The sequence below is a fragment of the Danio rerio genome, chromosome 9 (assembly GCF_052040795.2).
Source record: "Danio rerio strain M-AB ecotype USA chromosome 9, GRCz13ab, whole genome shotgun sequence".
Taxonomy (NCBI): domain Eukaryota; kingdom Metazoa; phylum Chordata; class Actinopteri; order Cypriniformes; family Danionidae; genus Danio; species Danio rerio.
In genome coordinates, this window is record NC_141029.1 from 34,384,654 (window position 1) to 34,405,729 (window position 21,076).

Sequence of the window (21,076 nt, forward strand, 5' to 3'; positions counted from 1 at the left end):
GACATTAATTTGACAATTCACAATTTATTATAACAATGCGCTTTAGTTTTTTTTTTTAAATGGTGACACAGTGGCTCAGTGGCTAGAATTGTCACCTCACAGAAAGAAAGTTGCTGGTTTGAGTCCCGGTTGGGCCGGTTGGCATTTCTAAGTGGAGTTTGCATGTTCTCCCCGTGTTGGCATTGGTTTCCTCTGAGTGCTCCCGGTTTCCCCACAGTCCAACCATATGTGGTACAGGTGAATTGGATTAACTAAATTGGCCGTAGTTTGTATGGGTGTTTCCCAATACTGGTTTGCAGCTGGAAGGGCATCTGTCTCTGTAAATGGTCAGCTTTGTAGCGCTGATGAGAAACTTTTGTTTTGTGTTTACCTTATGATTAAAGTTGACGCACATCTGCTGGTTGTTGCCTTTAGAATAAGCGAGTTTGAGATACTTTTACATCAAGGTAGCGTTCAGAAAAAACAAAACACCAGTGAAGAAACACGACACAGGAACAATAAAACCTACTGCCAGCTAGCATTTCGGAAGTGTTATAATAAGTGTATATAAGTGTATAAATGCACGGCAACGTGCAAGGCATGCACAGCGGGTCATGTCGATTATTCGACGCAGCTTCAGCTGACGGAAAATGAATGAATGAATGAATGTTTTTTTTATTTTCCAATTTTTTTTAGTTTGAGAATCCAAAAAAATATTAGTTAAATCAAAAATATTTAAACATTCATGATAGTATGGAGCTTACAGAGCGCTCAAAGATTTCTTGAAAACAATGTAAAAATTCAGCATTGGCATCACAGATAAAATAAAATATGTTCAAATAGAGGAGTTTAAAAATCTACATACTCTATAAAAGTATTTATTTCATTATAAGTTTAAGTAAATTATAATCTATAAAAAGTTCTTAATGCTACATATGTGAGAGGATACAGTATGTCTGCATATTTAAATATTGGAATAGAGATGAAACACACAAAATGTATATGTTGCCATCCAGAATTTGTGTTCTTTCAGTCACTGAGTTGATCTAAATTACTATTACTCGCACACGTACACCTCTCGCAATCCAATAACATGCGTTACCTTCTGACAAACAGAGTGCAACACACAAACATATTCATAGGGCCTTAGTGTCCCATGAAACACTACACCAGCACGTCAAACCCGTTGTACACGCTTCCATTGGATTATGGCTGAATGCCTGACAGTAAATAAAGATTTTCTCTTGTTTTTGTCTGATTCATTATGTCCTGTATTTATTCAAATATTAGGAGGCTTAAGTTGCATTTATTCAGCAGTCAGTATTTTCTGTGAGACTAAGGTGTGATGATAAGCTGCTGTTTATTGCTCTCTTATCTATCTTGCAATCTCTCTCTCTTTTTTTCTCTCTGCGTGTATATGTGTGTGTGCATCTGTCTCCGTGGGTGTGGGTTGATGGAGATGTTTATGATGAGGGATTATGCAGCAGTCCAAAGGGCACCATGACTGTTGTCTTTAAGTTTCATCCACTCTGGTTCATCACCCTGAAGAGGTGAACTAAAACCTGTCATGAGGCGATCAGCAGGGGTCAGATTAAACACGGGAGTTATTTAGTGTGGCCAGGTCTACTAAAGCAATAAAGCTTACCTTGATTATCAGAAAATAAAATTGTAAACTTGTTCTAGTACAGTTTAAATAAACTTATTAGAAATGATCAGATGAGTTTATTTTGATGGAGGTAATATTGTTTTATCTTTATGGCTATAAAAAACACTAGTGGTGCTGGTAATCTGTAAAGGTAAATAGGTAAAAGACCTGCTTGTGGGTCCTACTGTAGATGAGATTTCTGAATATCAATTGTGACATGACCCATACGGTTATTAAGAAACTTCACAACTTTCTATCAGGATTAATGTTCCACTGCAGGTCTGTACAGATCCTCTGGGGGCAGTAAACACACAGCTTAGATCATTTATCTTATTGAACAGGGCTTTGTGTTTACTGATAGCACTGGCAGCTTTTTTTCTTTTATGCTTGTGATTTTCTTTATTATTTCGTAAATATATTAAAATCAGTAAGCTTTCACTGCAGTTTCCTTGCTGATAAGCAGGTTAAAGCAAAATTTCACGCATTAAAACAATAAAATTGGGTAGGAATTTATTACAAGATGTCATTGTTACACATATGCCATGTACTTATAGTAATTACAATTAATTATTATTACATGCGACTAAGCCTAGATCTAACCTGGATCCTGACCCTAATCATATAGTAAATGAATGTGTTGTATTGATAGTCAGAAGTTCAAGAAATAGTTACATGTACAAAAGCAGTGTACTGTACATCAGCCCTTTCTGTTTGTCCTCATAGACCTGAACAAACCTCAGTCGGTTTTATCTGTTTCTCTGCATTTAAGCCTAATAATCACAAAATTAGATTTTTAATCTTTTTCTTTTTTTTTTTTTATATGTCTATAGCATATGTTGTTTTTTACTGGACCAATATCTTTAATAATGTAAATTGGACTCAAGTATGCTCATTACCTCAACATTTTAAAATTACGAATAAGGCTAAAGAAATATTGTTTAAATTAATTTACAGAGTTTATCCCACAAAAATATTTCTACAAAAATGTTATTGAAATTGAGTTAGAATACTGTTTTTGTGAAAGCTTTAATGAAACTGTTTCACATATATTTTGGTCTTGCCAATATTCTCAACTCTTTTGGATTAATGTTGAAGCTTTTATTGCTCATAATATTTTAAGATAATTTTCCTTATCTTATAAACGTGATTTTGGGTTATTATGCTAAGGATCACTCTTTAAAATATGCTGGTTTTATTATAAACTTTATTTTATTATTATGTAAATTTCACATACATAAATCCAAGTTTGCTAAAAGCAAACCTCTCTTCATGGTGCTAGAAAAAAGAGATTCAAAAAAGGGATTTCTAAGTCTAAAAATAGAAAAGCATCTAAAACAATTAATAAATGCTCCTTTAACATACATAAAAATGTCTGTTTATATGCATTTTCTTCAGTGCATTTCATATCTCTCGTGAATAGCTTAAATTGGAAAATGTGTGTAATATATTTATAAGTAGTTTAATAATTATGCACCCTCTTTTTTCTTCTTTTTTTACATTTAATTCTTCTTGTTAAGGAATGAGAAGTTATTTTGTTGTATAATAAAATGCAAAAGCTAAAAAAAGAAAGGAATAATGTACAAAACATTTTGTCAGACAGTTTTAGAACAAAAATCATTTGATTATTAAAATAGTCTATTTAAAGACCACAGAGCAGCTCCAAAAAATGAATTAATTATTACCATCAATGTTCTTTACCATCAAAACACTAGGCTGCTCTCGTTTATGAGCAATTAAACCTTTTTTCATAATTAAAAAATAATCCAATTTAGTATGATTATTTATTTTTTTAGAAGTCATACACATCTATATTTTTACAAATCTATTTTACAAATTTTGTAATACTAAAAACACTTCTGTAAATTTGTAAGTTTGATGAAGACAATAAAATTGGATGCCTCATCTGTTTCAATTCATATTTGGCTCAAATATGCACAAAACTAATTGTTAGGTTCATCTTTTAGATAATTGTAAATTACATTTTAACCCAGCATTTGGGTTTGTTTATATTGTAATTGACACTATTTTTATATTTAATATATGCTATAAACCTTTTCATTTTATTCTTTACAGCTGTAGAGGAAAACACATGCTACTAAGCATACTATGACTTATTCACCCAGGTATAAAAGGTTGTGAACAAAAGCAACACGCTGTGTGAACATAAACAACATCTCTGAATGTAATGCACTCAAAGTTCAATGCAAAGGGAGACATTGGCTTTTACAGAGTTCGCTTAGCAAAGCCTACAGTGAACAAATGTGGGGACTACAAAAAACAAAAAAAAAAAACAAAAAAAAATTCATCCGGGCTAGTGAGATCACAAGGGTTTCAGGTTAGGTGCATTCTCCTCGTGCATACACTCTGCACAGCAAAGGGGTGTGGCCAGAGGCACTGTAATGTCGCAGAAAAAGCTAAAATGCTGTCCAAACACTGCTATTTCCACAGAGCTTGTTCTGTTTTTGTATTTGTGCTTCCAAAAGACACTACACAAAGAGAGATGTACTTACAGTTTAATTTTAATTATGTTCCAGAAAATTATTTAAAGAAAAAAAGATATAGCTCTAGCATTTGAGAAAGTAGAACTTCCAGAATCTCTCCCAGTTCACTGCTGGATCCGGTTAAAACTCCTCCAACAGACGAAGCTGTTGACTGCGAGCCACAACCTGCGAGTATTTTTAGTTGTTGAAATTGATCAACTACAGGCACAGTTTCTAGCATTAACCATATATTGTAACGAGGATATAAACAAGGATGTAAACAACAGGAAATGCTGTTTGGCACCGCTAAAAATTTAGCTGCAAATTCATCTTTATCAGTCAAACTGCTGTGCGCATCTACAATCTTCACAAGCACGTGCGGTGTTTCTCTATGCATGCCTCTCCATGCGGCTGCTTCGTTCTACATCTCAAATAACAAATTCGCAAAAGATATGAGAACATTTTATCTTACTTACACATGCTTATTCTGAATATATGTGAAAGACACTTAGATTTTATTTTAGAGAGCAGGGGTGAGCTGTGTTTCCTTTAATGTCAGCCTTATTCAAGCAGCCAACGCTGCTAGCTGCTCTGAGCCTCTGACTGGAATGTTTACACAGTGCAAAAGCACACGCATGTAGGGGAGTGACATAGAGGCAATTTGCAAATCACAGCACATTATGTTAGCTAACCAATCAGAGCCTCGTGAGGACAGGTCTTCTATAAGAGACACAAGGAAATATGACTGTATAGCTGTATATAATCAAAGTAAGATATATGAAAAACTAACTTGATTTTCTACAAGTGAAGCATAAGCACACATTGCTTTACATCTTATAAACACAACCAAGCCTTAACATACATTCTGGACCACCCCTTTAAGCTATAATGTAAATATTTATTGGGTGTTTTTATGCATCTATAAACTTTAAATGAAAACAGAAAGAGGAAGAAATACCTGCACAACAGTAGTTTCCTAACCACATTAACAGGAAAATGGATGGTTTAGATGCAGTGCATAGTCATTTCTGCTGGCCTACTGACAAGAATAATACAGTTGTTTTTTTGTGTGTGAAATGTGCTATTTAAAAACATCTATTATTTTATCTACTGTCAGCTAAATTATGGCCTTAGAGCTGTCACTGCAAGTGCATTGTGAACGAAGTTAATAGCAATCTTATATTTATTGAGCGTTACAATTATCCCTGCTCCTGGCAAGATGGTAGTAGATTGAGAGGCAGTTAATGGATGTTGGAACTACAGATTATAGTCACTCTGGCGCTTGCTCTGCACAGACTGCTTGTTAGTGGCTTGGTGTGGCCATCGTGTCATGTCATCATCTTCAACCTCCAAGGTCACAACGTCTCTGTTCTCACCATCAACGGACACAATTTTGCCCTGATCTTCCATGCTCTCTCTCTGTCTCTCCAATCTCCATCTTGCCTGCTTTCCTCTCAGCCTCATTGTGCTGTCTCATAATTTGCCTAACTGAAAGCAGGTGGGAAAATCATTTGACGGTGAGTGGGCCAGATGCGCTGTTCCCAAGATGTTGTCAGATTTGAAATAATTTTTCTCAGCGCTATTCAAACTTCACCAACTGACATGGCTCCATCCCATATGCTGTCTTTCTCTCTCGCGCTCAGTGATTACAGGGCAGCTGTGAGTGAAGAGGACGATGTGAAGCAGTTTACTCACACACAATTGCTATTAATGTCCAAGACTCGAGGGGCTCCTTTATTTATTTATCTCCCACAATGTCGTTGTGTGGACGTGAAGCGCGACTGATTGGGTGCTGTTGTGTGCAGCAGGAGGCAGCAAACCGTGAGGGACACACCTGTTAGTGTACATTTCTCATCATCAGTTGCTGTACATTCTTAATCCCTCTACCTATCTGTCTGTCTGCCTGTCTGTCTCTCTGTTCACCCGCCCACCCTACCTACAGTACCTACATACACACACACCATACCATAACCCTAACATATCTACCCACCCTACCTAACCCTAACCTAAAGCTGATTTATAACGAGTGATAACATTTCAATGCGGGTGAACCTAACCCTATCCCTAACCCTAAACCCAGGGCTTAATTTGTGCTGGAACACACCAGATTCGGAACCTCTGAAATCTGATCCGACACCTCCTCCCCTATCCACTGTTCACTTTCACTTTCTTCCGCGACTCCCCAACCATCTTCACTTTCTTCCGTAACACCCCTCCGCTATCCAATGCCCTGCAATCCCCCATCCACCCCTCTCTTTACTTTTGTCCATGACAAACCATCCACTCCCTCCCTACACATGCCCACCTAACCATAACCCTATGCACATCTACACCTTTACTCCCTACCTAGCCTACCCTACCTACAGTACAGTGCCTATCCACCCTACCTAACTACCTAAACCAACCCATGCTCCTAACTATCCACCCAACCTACCAACCTAACCCTACCTATCAATCCACTTACCTAACTACCTGCATGCTTCAATTCAATTTGTTGCAATACATTTGTAGCTGCACATATTGAATCACACATATTAATACACTATGTATTGATCTTTATACCCAATCACACATGTTCTCAGATTGGTTACTGGTTTTGTTATGTGCATGACCTAGCTAATTGACAAGATTTTGTCATCGAGGGTAATAAAAGTAATATGATGGAAGACTTGTTTTGGAGTTTCAGTGAATATAATGGCATTTATATTAAAGTGACCACAACTGGCCATCTAAGTGCTTGCCTCACCTTTTGTAATGGAACCTATACATGACTTTGTTCTGAGTACCCTGCTCTACTCATTTTACACGTGACTTTGTGTGGTGACTTCAGTGTCACCATCCTTATCAACATTGATAACACCGTTGTGGTGGGCCTACCAGAGATTAAAAGCATGGAGATATGGTGCAAGCAATGAACATTAGCTCTCAACTCCATGGTGAAGAAGTCTCAGCAGCATCTTTATCATCTTAGATTCCTAAAGGACTTTAAATTGCCACCTTTCGACTCGACCATTGTAAGGTAGTGACTGAACTCAAGAGTAGGCCCTTTTTTAAACAAAACACGACTATGTTCTCTGTCTCTTCTACCTCTTCCTTTGTTTTGCCTTCCTACTCTTTCAGCTGAATGAATTGAATATCCATGTGATGTACTTCCTTTATTATTCATCTTTACTACTGATAGTCAAGGTTCGCCTGCACAAATAATAAAATATTATTCATTCATTTTCATTTCAGCTTAGTCCCTTTATTAATCTGGGGTCGTCAATGAACTGCCAACTTATCCAGCATATGCATTACGCAGCGAATGCCCGTCCAGCTGCAACCCATCACTGGGAAACACTCATGCACTCCATTCACACACATCATAACGTCACGGACAATTTAGCTTACCCAATTCACCTATAGCGCATTTCTTTGGGCTTGTTGGGGAAATTGGAGCACCCGGAGGAAACCAATGTGAACAGAGAGCAACTCCACACAGAAATGCCAACTGACCCAGCCGAGGCTCGAACCAGCAACCTTTTTGCTGTGAGGCGACATCGCTAGCCACTGCGCCTCCGTGCCACCTAATACAATAATTTAAAAAAGTCCATTAGAAATATAAGGAACAGGTAGTTCTGAAATGACTATTCACTGTTTTAGGTGGTGAGACTACTGCACGGAAACCCTTTTATACTATTTTGATCAACATGACATAATCAATTGATAATTTAGAAAACGTCATATAGTCAAGTCAAGTCAAGCTTTATTGTCATTCCACTACACTACAATAAGACTGTAACTGTACTGTGCATTTACGCAGTGGCCATATTCATCTATGTAAACACAGGAAAACAACCTTAACATTATAGCAGACACTGTAAAAAACATCTTCACACATTCGCTATGAAAACACTGATGCACCGTGTGATCTTTGCAACGTTAGCACTTAGTCACCTTGAAATTATAAGGTTCTATTTGCATTCTAAAAGATTTTGAGATATTGAACTTCAATGTTTTTGCATTCCAAAGCAAACAGTATGTGTGTAAAATTTGTTTTTAAAATAAAGTCTTAAAATGTAAACAACTTATAAAAAACATCCCATAATGTAAATAATTTGTCATTTAATAAGAATATGTCAATAACTCAAATTTGACAAAAAATGTCAGATAGAACCTTATTATAAGGTGACGATTTGTCAGAGCAAGCAATGCCGCCAATCCTCAGGTCTGCGTGGTTGGTCTATTATTAGCTTTTTGCGTATAGACGCTTATGACAGTAGATTTGCACTTTGTCATATTCGTTGTTTTGTTAGTGTATGTAAACATCTTTTACAGTATTTGCACAGTGTTTTGTCTGGAGCACTTCACCTATGTCATTTTTAACGCAATCTCATGGGAATTCGTAACTTTTTGATTTAGTGGCTAATTCGTATGAATTCGTACAATTTAGTAAGATTTGCTCATCACCCAATGACGGTTGGGGTTAGGTGCCACGCCTCCTTTTTAAAATCGAACATTTTCGTACGACTGACCTCATACGAATTCATACAAATTAGCCACTAAACTGACAAAACGTCACATTTTTTAATCGATTTTCAACCGGGTCACGGTAAATCGCTTCATCCCTATCCAAAGCATTTTTGAAATATCAAGAAACTGCTTTTATGATGTGCACAAAATTACTATATGGTGCGAAGAATGCACAAGAATTTTTACATTTCAGTTATGATCTGAGAACCAAACCAACCTCAAAATGTTCAGTTGCGGTAAAATTATTTGGTTATTGCTTGAATATAAGTCATTGTACTGTAAATCCTTAACTGCAAGTAAATACTCTAGGCCAGTCAAAGAAACGTCATAAGCGTTTTTGATTTGAATCCTGATCTTTAGTCTGCGGATAGTTTGAGACAATGAGCTGTTCTGGTTTGGTTTTTATGGTTTTACGCTGACAGACAGTAATATCAACCATACGCCACTCTAGACAAAGAATGGGACGTGATCTCATAGTCGGCCTCTCTCATCCACTAATGACAAGGACAGCGCTCTTTAATCCCTCTATCTTTCTCTTTCTTTTCTCACTCCTTGTCTACTCTCTTGTCTAACCTTTTCAATTCCCCCCCGCGCTGTGGACCAGATGCCAGTGTTGGCCAGGAGTCTCCGGAGGCTTCCAGTAACATATTGGTTTATAATTAATGAAATTAGTGCTGTTATCTGTTGTGAAGATCCCAGCTCTGGAATTAGACACTCCGCAGAAAGAAAGAGGGAGAAAAGGCAGGACAAGGAGAATGGATGGTGGTTGAGAATGTGGGATACCAAAATGAACAGAATGCCACTAATGAGGGAAAGGAATAGAGCAAAACTGAAACTGACAGAACAAATGAGTCTCCATCATTGCAAGAAGGACAAAAACAAGCAAAGAGGGACTTGCAAGAGGACAAAGCCATGTTGAGAAGAGCAATGCATAAGTCTGTTTGCAATTTAACAGTGTACAGAAATCTACCAGCTCTTAACTGTTTGTGTGATCCAAACGTTTCCAGGTACTCCAGGTACACATTTCACACCACAATAATAATTAATTTTAAAACGACTTAATGATGTGTTTGCTCTTTAAATGGCTCCAAAATAACTTTATTTTTGTTTAGATTCATACAATATTAATGATATTAATTTATAAAAAAAAAATTGTCATACTTAATTAGCCATTGAAAGCCATGTAGTTTAATCTTCTAGGTAAGGTAAAGTGTATCTATAGCACATTTACTGTGTATGGCCATACACCCAAAGTGCTTCACAATAATGAGTGGGGTCTCTCCACACCACGACCAGTGTGCAGCATCCACCTAGATGATGCAACATCAGCCACAGGACAACCACACCACACACCAGCTATTAGTGTTGTGGAAAGACAGCGAATAGAGCCAGTTTGGTGGATGGCGATGATTGGGAGGCCATGATGGGTAAGCGCAGATGGAGCAAAATTGGCCAGGACACAAGGGTTACACCCCCAACAGTATCTGGATGCAGCCTTTATGATTCAAGCTGAGATTGCATCCCTCAGCGATGCAATGTCAGATACAATGCACTTAATGGAGTGAGTGACGTCACTGTGACGGGTAGGGTTAGTGGTGGGGTTAGGTGAGCGCATTAAAAAGCATTGGATTGCACTGCACCAGGTCTGCATCCAGACCCTTCTCTACACCCCTGCTCTTTATGAGAAGTGCCATGGGACTTTTATGGCCACAGAGAGTCAGGACCTTTGTTTAATGTCTCATCCGAAAGACGGCACCCACTGACAGTACAGTATCCCCTTTCCCTTTACTATACTGGGGCATTAGGACTCACACAGACCGCAGGTTGAGCGCCCCCTGCTGGCCTCACTAACACCATTTCCAACAGCAACTTAGTGTTCCCATTTGGTCTCCCATCCAAGTACTGACCAGGCTCAAACCTGCTTAGCTTCAGTGAGTAACTGGTCTTGGGCTGTAGGGTGATATGGCTGTGGCTTTAGAGGACAAATGTACACAAATGATCTCTTGTATTGTTTAAATAGAAAGAAAAACACATCCTTGTCAATAATAATAATAATGATATAAATATAATAATTAATAAGAATATTAATTATTACTATATTAAAAATAAATGCTATAAAACTATTATTCGACTACTACTATTACAATATATCATGCATTAGCTTATGTTAAATAACAAATCAAACCTTATTGTAAATATTGTGTGTGTGTGTGTGTGTGTGTGATTTATTGCATTAAAAATAGATTAATTCATTTGTCAAAAAGTGCGTTTTTACTCAAACACAGGGACCAAACCATTATGGCCAGGCTGCATTTTTTACAAATAATCTATTAGTCCTGGTTTGGGTGGACAGTGTTTGGTCCTGGAGGAGTTGTGGTAATGACAGGGAACAGCACACGCTCAACACTGAATGAGACACGGCCGCGTCTGCAGACACGTCGGCCCACAGGCAGCCCTCCAACATTCAACCTCAACTGCTCCTCAGGGTCACTTTAGCCAGAGTGCGTGGTTCCTGTTCCGCCCTGCGCCCATCACTGTTCACACATACACACACTCACACACACATACTGTATGCCCTCGAAGCATTGTTCTCCTTCATAGGCGCATAAATGAGCACTTGCTGTGTTTTAAGGGGAATCTAATTAGTACAGTCAGAGTGGAACAAGTCTTGGGACATCATTGGAACATTTGACACATGTATTGTTATATAAACACACATACACACGCACGCACACACAATAGAGGTTTGTTTAGACGGGGTGGGTAAATTGTTTCTGTTTGGAGGATATTTATCATGCACGGCATGGCCCTGTGGTCCGGTGGCTTCTGTAATGGCTCTGATTAATGGGGCCTTATTAACAAAAGGTGGTTTGTTCAGACCCCGCAGGCGCCATGTAATGCTGCCACTCAACACTGCTGTAATGGGCTGTTTGAGGAACACTGTGATTAAACACTATTACATGCTTACTAAACTCTTTTAACTACATTCAACAGGACTGGGTTGGCAAACAATGATACATCAAGGCACAATAAGGGATGGATTGTCTGATGAGCTGATTGATGGACAGACAGCTGCCTAGGAATAGATACATATTTTGATGTGAATATTAGTTACTGTAATGGATACAATAGCCAAAAATATGTGTATCTATATGTTAAATATCTAAAGTAAAAATATTAAATTCTATCATTCTGCCAGAATGTTTTTTTTCTTTCTTTTGTAGTGATGCCATAAAACAGGTATAGGCAAGTTTGATTCTAAAAAGCCACAGTCTGGCAGAGTTTTACTCTTAATCAAATACATGTGAACAAGCAAATCAGAGTTTAAGTGTTACTATAAGGCTACACACAGGTGAGGTTTTTATCACTGCAGTTCTCCAGGACCACATTTCTTTAAGACCATTGCAGATCTCCAGGACCGCATTTACTCCTGGACACTCTAGATTACGTTTATTATATAAAAATAAAATATAATAATGCCTTGATTTTAATTATTTAATTAGGACAGTAGGGTCTGACTTTGCTTAGACAAAAGTCTTGTCACTTAACAAAAATAACATATAAAAAAAATAAGTCATGCTGCAGTGGAAAAAGAAAGAATGTTGTGCATGACTCTCATGAGCTTGGATAACTGCATCCATACATCTCTGCAATGACTCAAATAACTTATTAATAAAGTCATCTGGAATGGTAAAGAAAGCCTTCTTGCAGGACTCTCAGAGTTCATCAAGATTATTTTGATTCACCTTCAATGCCTCCTCCTTCATCATACCCCCAGACATGCTCAGTAATGTTCATGTCTGGTGACTGGGCTGGCCAATCTTGGAGCACCTTCTTTGCTTTTAGGAACTTTGATGTGGAGGCTGAAGTATGAGATGGAGCACTATCCGGCTGAAGAATTTGCCCTCTACTCTGGTTTATAATGGGATGCAGTTTAACAGATGATTAATCGGAAAAATCTACTTTCTGCCACTTTTCTAAATTATCTACTAGAAGTCAAGTTATTATTTGTAGCTGTTACAATGGCAGCAACACCAAAAGCTATATATATATGTATAAAATGCATTCACCACATAAGGCTATCAAATTTCAATATTCATTTCTATTAATTTATGAGTAAATCATAACTTTTTTTATTTGCAATCAAACATTTTTAAGCTGCTTTTTGTATTTTTATAATATATATATATATATATATATATATATACATACATAATAGTTTTAATAACTCATTTCAAATAACTGATTTATTTTATCTTTGCCATGATGACAGTAAATATTATTTTACTAGATATTTTTCAAGACACTTCTATACAGTTTAAAGTTACATTTAAAGGCTTAACTAGGTAAATTAGGTTAACTAGGCAGGATAGGGAAATTAGGCAAGTTATTGTATAACGATGGTTTATTCTGTAGACTATCGAAAAAAATGGCTTAAAGGGGCTAATAATTTTATCCATAAAATGTTTTTTTTTAATCAAAAACTGCTTTTATTCTAGCCAAAATAAAACAAATAAGACTTTCTCCAGAAGAAGAAATATTATCAGACATACTGTGAAAATTTCCTTACTCTGTTAAACATCATTTAGGAAATGTTTACAAAATTAATAATACTAAAAATTGGGGGCATAATAATTCTGACTTCAACTGTATATGTATACACACACACACCAACACACACACACATATATATATACATTGGAAAAATAGGTTGGCAATCATGTCCTTCAGTACATGACAAATTAGCATTAAGGAACGGAACTACCCTTATAAATAAACAATAAATAACAACAAAAATTAAGCTTAAAAAAACACCTATCTTTTATATTTGGACTTGCGATAGGAGGAGTCGTTGATGCGTGTTGGCACATTTCCAAACACTCTCCCTGGACAGACTCCTAATTACGGCCGCTCGAGCTGCGTGTGCTGCCGCTAACCTCATTCCGCACTATCTAGTCCTCGCCGTTAACTAATCCAATCAGAGCTCATTTCAAACTTCACACTGGAGCACTAATAGAATAATGCCATCATATCAGCTCTGCACTGAAGGGGGAGGCACGTTTGACGACCTCTCACACACACATTCAACACAATACACAGACACACACACAGACGCGCATACATGGATCAGCCATATTCCAACCCTCCCCCCTCCACATCCTCTGGCACCGCAGGGCTGGCAATAATAATTATTATGTAAATAAATACGCCAGCGGTAATCACATTCGTGCCACTGATCCAATTAGAGTGCTGATACTCGTGGGCTCTGTGCAGACCAGTGCCTGATAGGTAGAGTCTATATGTCTGTCTGGGCCCCTAATGCTGGAGCCAAACTTCTGAGCTCACCTGCTCCATAAACATCCATCTACCTACTGCACACAACAATCAGGATCAGCACTGGTATCTGGTATCTGTATTACCTCCAAGACTGTGTTTTTAGGCATTATCATAGATCTTTATTTTTGGTGTTTCATCAGATTATTGTCTTGTTGTTTTGATTAGGATGTCACGTTATTGTAGGGACCTCAAATAGTTACTTATAGGTTATTTTGACTTCAGGGATATTGAGCAATTTTAAGGCTTTTCTAGCTCTAAAATATGACAAAATATAATTAAAATGAAACTATTTATGTAATTTGATTGGTGAAAAGCCCCAAAAATCATATAAAAAATAAAATCACTGTTTCCCTTTCAAAATGAAATGATTTTTTTTAATGTTTCAAATATTGTTAATAACTGTTTTCACACTAATAATGATAAGAAATGTTTTGAGCAATGAATCAGCATGTTTTAAAAAGGATTATACACTATATGCACTAGAGACTGGAGTGATGGCTGGGAATAAATACATTTTTAAATATATTAAAAATAGAAATATTATTTTAAATAATTTAGTTAATTTTTAGGATATTTTATCATTTGTTAAGCATAAGACTCGTCTTTCAAAAACATTCAAAAATCTTACACTTTTGGGCAGCAGTAAATATAGAATTTTATCGTTAACACTTTGTTTAAGTCACAATTAATGCTATTAACAGCTGACATATTACCTGCTTATTATCAAGATATTAACTGTTTATTAGTAGTTATAAAGTATGATATTATTTTGCATCCTATAATCCCGCAGCTCTAGTTTTAAACCCAAAGTATACCTTACTAACTATTAATGAACAGCTAATTAGTAGTTTATTAAACTAGTAGTGCTAGTTAATGGTTTTTTAAAACCATGAATTGTGCCCTAAAGTGTCACCTTTTTATTAAAAAAAAAATAATAATAAATTCTGGTGAGATTATTCATGCTACCCTAATCGATTTGTGTTGGGTCAACATGATTGGATTGTGTGGAACCCTGCATTTTTTTTTACAGTGTATGGTGCAAAGGTTGGGGTTAGAGTTTGTAATGGTTCGGGCATTATTAAACATCAAATTTAAGCTGGTAGCTGAAAAAACAATTCAAGCAGTACTTCATCCAATTAAAAATGTATCTTTCATTCAGTTTAATATTATTTGTTTTATTTTTCAGGTAATATATTTTAAGTTCAAAACAGAGTTAAATATAAATGTTTTAGGAGATCAACCAAGAAATGTTTGTTTTGACCAATGTAAAATTTTAAGGTTAAACACACTAATGATCTGGCCCACAGCACTTGCCAGGTGCATCATGGGAAATGGTTTAGAGTTAGTTTATGCGATATTAGTAAAAATACATGGTATGTTTTGTTATAAACTTCACGTGTGTTCATGTTTAAGTTGGCTTCTGTAATTTATGCCCAATATTTTATTTATTTATAAAATATTGGCCATCACCATCAACGAGGGTAGTGTGTAAAAGCAATGCCCTGGCCCTGGCTGTTCGTGTTCCGAGCTCAGATTAAAATAGTTAACTGACAGTGCTGTGCTGTCTCCTATCAGCTTATTCTGCCAGATTACTGACAACAGAGATACTCAAGTTTGAGTGTTCTCCTAGCTTCAGTTGCCCATACAGCAATCATTATGATATGATTTGTACTTTAATGAAAAAAAAATAAAAATAAAAATTAAGGCACATGATTAATTTTTCTTTGACTCAATTGAATAGATGTAAAACCATTATCCTATTTCTTTAATTGGATGAATGAACATTTTATGGGAATTGTTGTTTTGATTAAAACTATATCTTCTGGTTTAAAACAAAAAGAGAGCTTAAATTTATAAGATAAATATGCTTTGTACCAGGTTATATAAAATTGTTCTCATGGAGATAGAAAACATTGTTTAAGGCAAATTATTTATTTTTCATTGAGTCAAGTGATAAAATTTAGATGTGAACCATTACCTTAATTATTTTAATTGGATGAAACATATTGGATTAGCAACATACTGCATTTCATCATCGAGCTGTGTTATATCTATTTTTGAATGGGGGCACATTCTGAAGCAGGTAGCTCAAATTGTCAGAACATTTGTGTTTTTTATTTATTTTAATTTTTTATAAATAAAGTAAAAAGCCTGGGGAAAAAACTTCAAAAAGACATTTTTGGTAATGGAGCCATTAAAAGTTTTGTTTATGTACAATATTTAGCTTTACTCCAACATGTCAATCTTGTTTTTTAAGATAGACAGCATTGAAGGCACTTGCTTCTCCCATCACATCTGCTCATGATTTTTGTGATTTTTAGGAATGTTTAGTGACTCTGAATTGTGCCATTGCACATGTTTCATGTGCGCTAGGAAACTGTAGTATTAAGTTACTGCAGTGCAGCTGAAGAGGCCAAGTGTGTCTGCAAAGGTGCTACGTATGGCACATCACCAGTAGGTGACGTCACTTATCTGTACTTGTACAACAATCCACAAGTAAACAAAAAAAAAAGTCAAGCCTCATGAATAAACACTGTCATGCCACCGGAATGAATATGTATTCTTTCTGAAAGCCATTAGTTTAGGCAGTCCCTGTTTAGTGTGCATAGTGCCATTGCCCTTGCTGAGAACACTATGGTTAATGCATCATTGTAACGAATGGCTCCCAGAGCAGAGTCCCTGCCTTTTACATCTCAATCAGGTCATTCCTGTTTATTTATGTATTGTACACGACGAGGGGGAGGAGAGGAGCCCATTGAATACTGCATAGTTACTTTTTCTATTTAGTAAAAAGCTTTTACAAGGATTGTGAGCATCAAATTAATCCAAGAACACAGAAACAAGAGGGCCAAACAGATAAAAGAAATATCTTATAGACTATACAGATGTGGAAAATGTCAGCATGCATTTCTTCCATATGTATTCTTTATATCTACCCTCTCCCACTCTCTCTCTCGCTCTCTTTGCCTCCACATTTTTTCTCTTATATCCTTCTTTTTCCCAGTTGGTCGCACGCTATTAAACAAACACTCTTAATATTTGGGCTGGCTGGCAGTTTGAATTTCATCTCATGGACGCATCTTGTTTCTTTCAAACCTTGACTGTTTTGACATTCGCTTCAATTAAGATATAAACAAGCAGGCCTCTTGATGGTGATGGCGGAGCCACTAATTTGCCTAATTGTTTGCAGTTGTCTGGGAAGCAGAGGCCTGATCGACTCAACCAGAGAAGGGGAGACGAGGAAGGAGAGAACGAGAAAGAGAGAGAGAGAGAGAGAGAGAGAGAGAGAGAGAGAGAGAGGGAGAGAGAGGGAGGGACTGAGTGATTAAGGCTCTAAAGACTTCCTTCGCCTGTTTATGTGCTAGATCAGCTTCAAACACGGCCATTAGACCACAATTACAGATTTGGACAAGGCAGGAGAGGCTCTGGGGAGGCAGTGGAGTGAGGATGTGGCCCTGGAGGGTGGGCATCGCAGACCCATGAGACTAAAAGAGCCATCCAGATAAGCACCTCCAGTAAAGTGGTGATAAGAAATTATCAGCTGCTTGAACAGGCAAAAGAGTCAAACGACAGAACTGGAACATCATGACTGGCTTTAGGAGAGCATGAGTGTTTGACACAAGTTTATTTTTAAACAAGCTTAAATGTATTTGCGATAATACCTGGATAGTTGAATTTCTTGTATAAGATTATTAAGCATTAAAGAACTATTTTTTTCTGTCACATGTCAGTTTAAATAAGATAAAATAAATAAATAAATCATTTAAAACGATCAGTTATAATACTGTATTTAACAAACATTAGAACGGAGGTGCCAAAACATAGGGTTTTTTGGTACACTGTAAAAAAATTAATCCAGTACAACAGAAAACAAACATAATCCTTATTTCCTTTTGTTTTGTTTTGTTCACTCATCTTTTGAAAACATCAGCTGCACTGACCTAAAATAATTTGTCAGTAATACAAAAAAATGTTTAGTTGGGCTAACATAAGATTATTAGTTTTCTGGGTGATCTGAAACATTAAAGCTGCCATTTTTCCTAGCATTTATTATGCTTTCAGTGTACATAAAATCCTTACTGTTAATTTAATTTGATGTGGGCTCCCCTTCTTATTCACAGTATAGACCTTCTTTTCTGTGTAGGAAAAACGGCTATTATAAGGACAACATGTTTCCAAAAATAAATGATTAACTTTTATTTGCCAATGTACTAAATCTAAAACAAATGATTAAAATACTATCTGTAAAATATTTACCTGTGTGAAATTAACACAGTTATTTTTCTATATATTATCATTTTTCTATAATCAACATTACAATAGAAGAGAAACATTTTCAGTGCAGTTTATATGAGCTGTCACAATGAATATCATTCCAAAAAAGGTATGAACAATTTTTTTTTTATGGTGATCAAATTAATGATTAAAGGAAAAAGTCTCTGAAAAATGGAAATTGAACACAGATATTGAATTCAATTCCTGGAAAATACATGGTAATTCAAAAAGAATACCACTACTTTTGGGTTGATTTCACTCAAGTGTCTGAAGGGGGTCATATTGAACATCTATGAACTTGTTTTCTAATAAAAAAAAGCTTGAAGTACTCTTCACATTTACACATTTCATTTACAGTAAATTGCAAACTGGCCCTCACATTCAATTTTTCTCAGTCACGCTGATGCAGCAGCCAACACAGGAGTTCCCTTAAAGCTTACTTCGATGTATTATTTTCACAATTTCTTATGGCATAGCAGTCAAAATAGGACAAATGAGCTCATATATGGGACAAATTCTGGACCTTTGTCAGTGAGGGGTGGGTCTTTCGAACCACCCGAACCTCCCCTGGCTACAGGCCTGTACTGCAAATTCCCTGGAGCAACTTAAAGGCATAGTCCACTCAAAACTGAAAATGTTGTCATCATCTACTCACCCTGCACTTGTCACAACCCTGTTTGAGTTTCTTTCTTCTGTTGAACACAAAATACGATATTTGGAAAAACCTGTAACCACTGATTACCATAGTATTTGATTTTCCTACTCTAAAAATCAGTGATTACAATCTTTTTTTGTGTTAAAAAAGAAAAAGAAACCTGTATGGAGCCACTTGATTCCTCAAGTGGTCCCATACCTTGACAAATTCAAATAGTGAGTACATTTTAATTTTTGAGTGAACTATCCCTTTAAGGATACATGCATAATGGCTATATTAGTACTCTTAGCTTAGTTCAACTTAGTAGTCATTCAGTTTGCAGTCTTGAGCTTAGCTGTCACTACTGTACACCTTTAATGTAGATATTGTAAGTTGTCAGTTTGACTAGATGATGCAGAACAGAAGTCAGTGGTGAGAGACAGTGCTGACCTTTGGCTGAATTTGTCGCCTCTTCCCCAGTGAGAGTGTTCTTAATGAATAAACCAATGATTCATTCACAGATAATGATGTGTGTTGGGTGAGTGATGAGTGTTTGAGTGGTCATCTATTAGGGAGAAGGTCGTTGGCCTTAAAACCCATCCAGTGTCACTCAAGTGTGGAGTCCTATTCATCATTAACACACAGGATCTTGAGCTGGGAGAAGAATCATTACCCTTTACTCTTTTTTGGGGGTTTTACTACCAATGGTACAGAAAGTGCAACAACATAAACTGTGTCACTCACATGGGCATATGTTTGTGTAGTACTAATGCTAACTGTGACTTCAGGGCCAAGCTTTCATCAGGACTTATTTATTTTCAACTGTATCATCTTTGGGAAATTGAGCTTTCATTACGTATTTTGACATACATTTGAGTAGAAGTAATAGAAATGTCAAAAAAGTCCCAATGTCTTTTATTCATCAGTTGCTGATTGGATTTGAGATGTTGGACTCACATGTGGAGGCAAACTAATGTTAATTCACAAGCGAGGACTAAAAGATTGAAGTGAACCTAGTGAATGAGCTGTTTTCACAGAAAGGTTATTTTGATTAAACAATGTTTAGGAAAAACAAGTATACATAAATTGTTCACAATAAAACTTAACATGCATTTTGAAAATAAATACTTTTTGGTGACTATTCATTTCAAGCTTAATGCATGTTTAAATATTTTTTTTAAAGGTAGTCTTTAAAGAAGCTAGACAATTTCATTTAGTGATACATTAAGATGCTGTTATTACTTTAAACAAAATAAAGTTTTATAGAAATAATGTTATATATTTGTTATACGGTATATACATTAAATTTAAATTTCAAATGGCTACCAAATTAATATTTCTCAGTTTCATACAGCTTAACTTAATGTACTAAATGAAGTTTATTTGAAAATCTAATTTCGAGAGAATCACTTGATTATGATCGAACATGGCTGGTTCTGCATTAACTATGAATGATCCACTAATCAGACAATTCCTAACCCACTGTAAAAAGCCACGGTTTCTCACTACAGTCATCTTCGATTTGAAGGATCCCCCCTTCCACCCCTACTCCTCCACCTTTCCCTTCATAGGGTGGCACAGTGGCCCAGTGATTAACACCTTTTCCTTTAACAGGCCTACTGTCGTTTCTGTGCAAAGTTAGCATGTTCTCCCTGTGTTTGCGTGGGTTTCCCTTGGGTTCTCCAGTTTCCCTCACAGTACAAAGACATGCGCTATAGGTGAATTGAATAAACTAAATTGGCCGTATTGTATGTATGTAAATGAGTGTGTATGGATGTTTCCCAGTATTGGGTTGCAGCTGGAAGTGCATCCGCTGCAGAAAACATGGTGGATAAGTTGGCAGTTCATTCTGCTGTGGCGACCACTGATTAATTGAGGGACTGAGCCAAAAAGAAAATGAATGAATGAATGAATAAATGATTTCAGTCAGAAACTTTCAAAGTGACACTTTTCAGTGAATCACTGAAGTTCCAAGCTGAGAATCTGTAATTGTCTTTTAGTCAATAATATTTATGAGTGAATCACTGAATTGCTTTAATAAAAACACTTTCATTCTGAAACTTCTGAAGTGACTATTTTTTGTCAGCTATTGAATTATTTCTGTAGGAAGACATTGAAAACCATTTAGAAAGAAATGTAAATGCATGAGTGACTTAATTTAAGGCTAACAGAATGAAAATCCTCTGCTGTATTGTGTCCTATAGTTCATATTGC

General features: G+C 36.4%; 1 long non-coding RNA gene across 2 annotated transcripts in view; it reads left to right on the forward strand.

Moving 5' to 3' along the window:
• The window catches only part of LOC141376156 (uncharacterized), an 82,313-nt gene that overhangs the window by 58,044 nt on the left and 3,193 nt on the right, over window positions 1–21,076 (forward strand). The window lies entirely within an intron of this gene.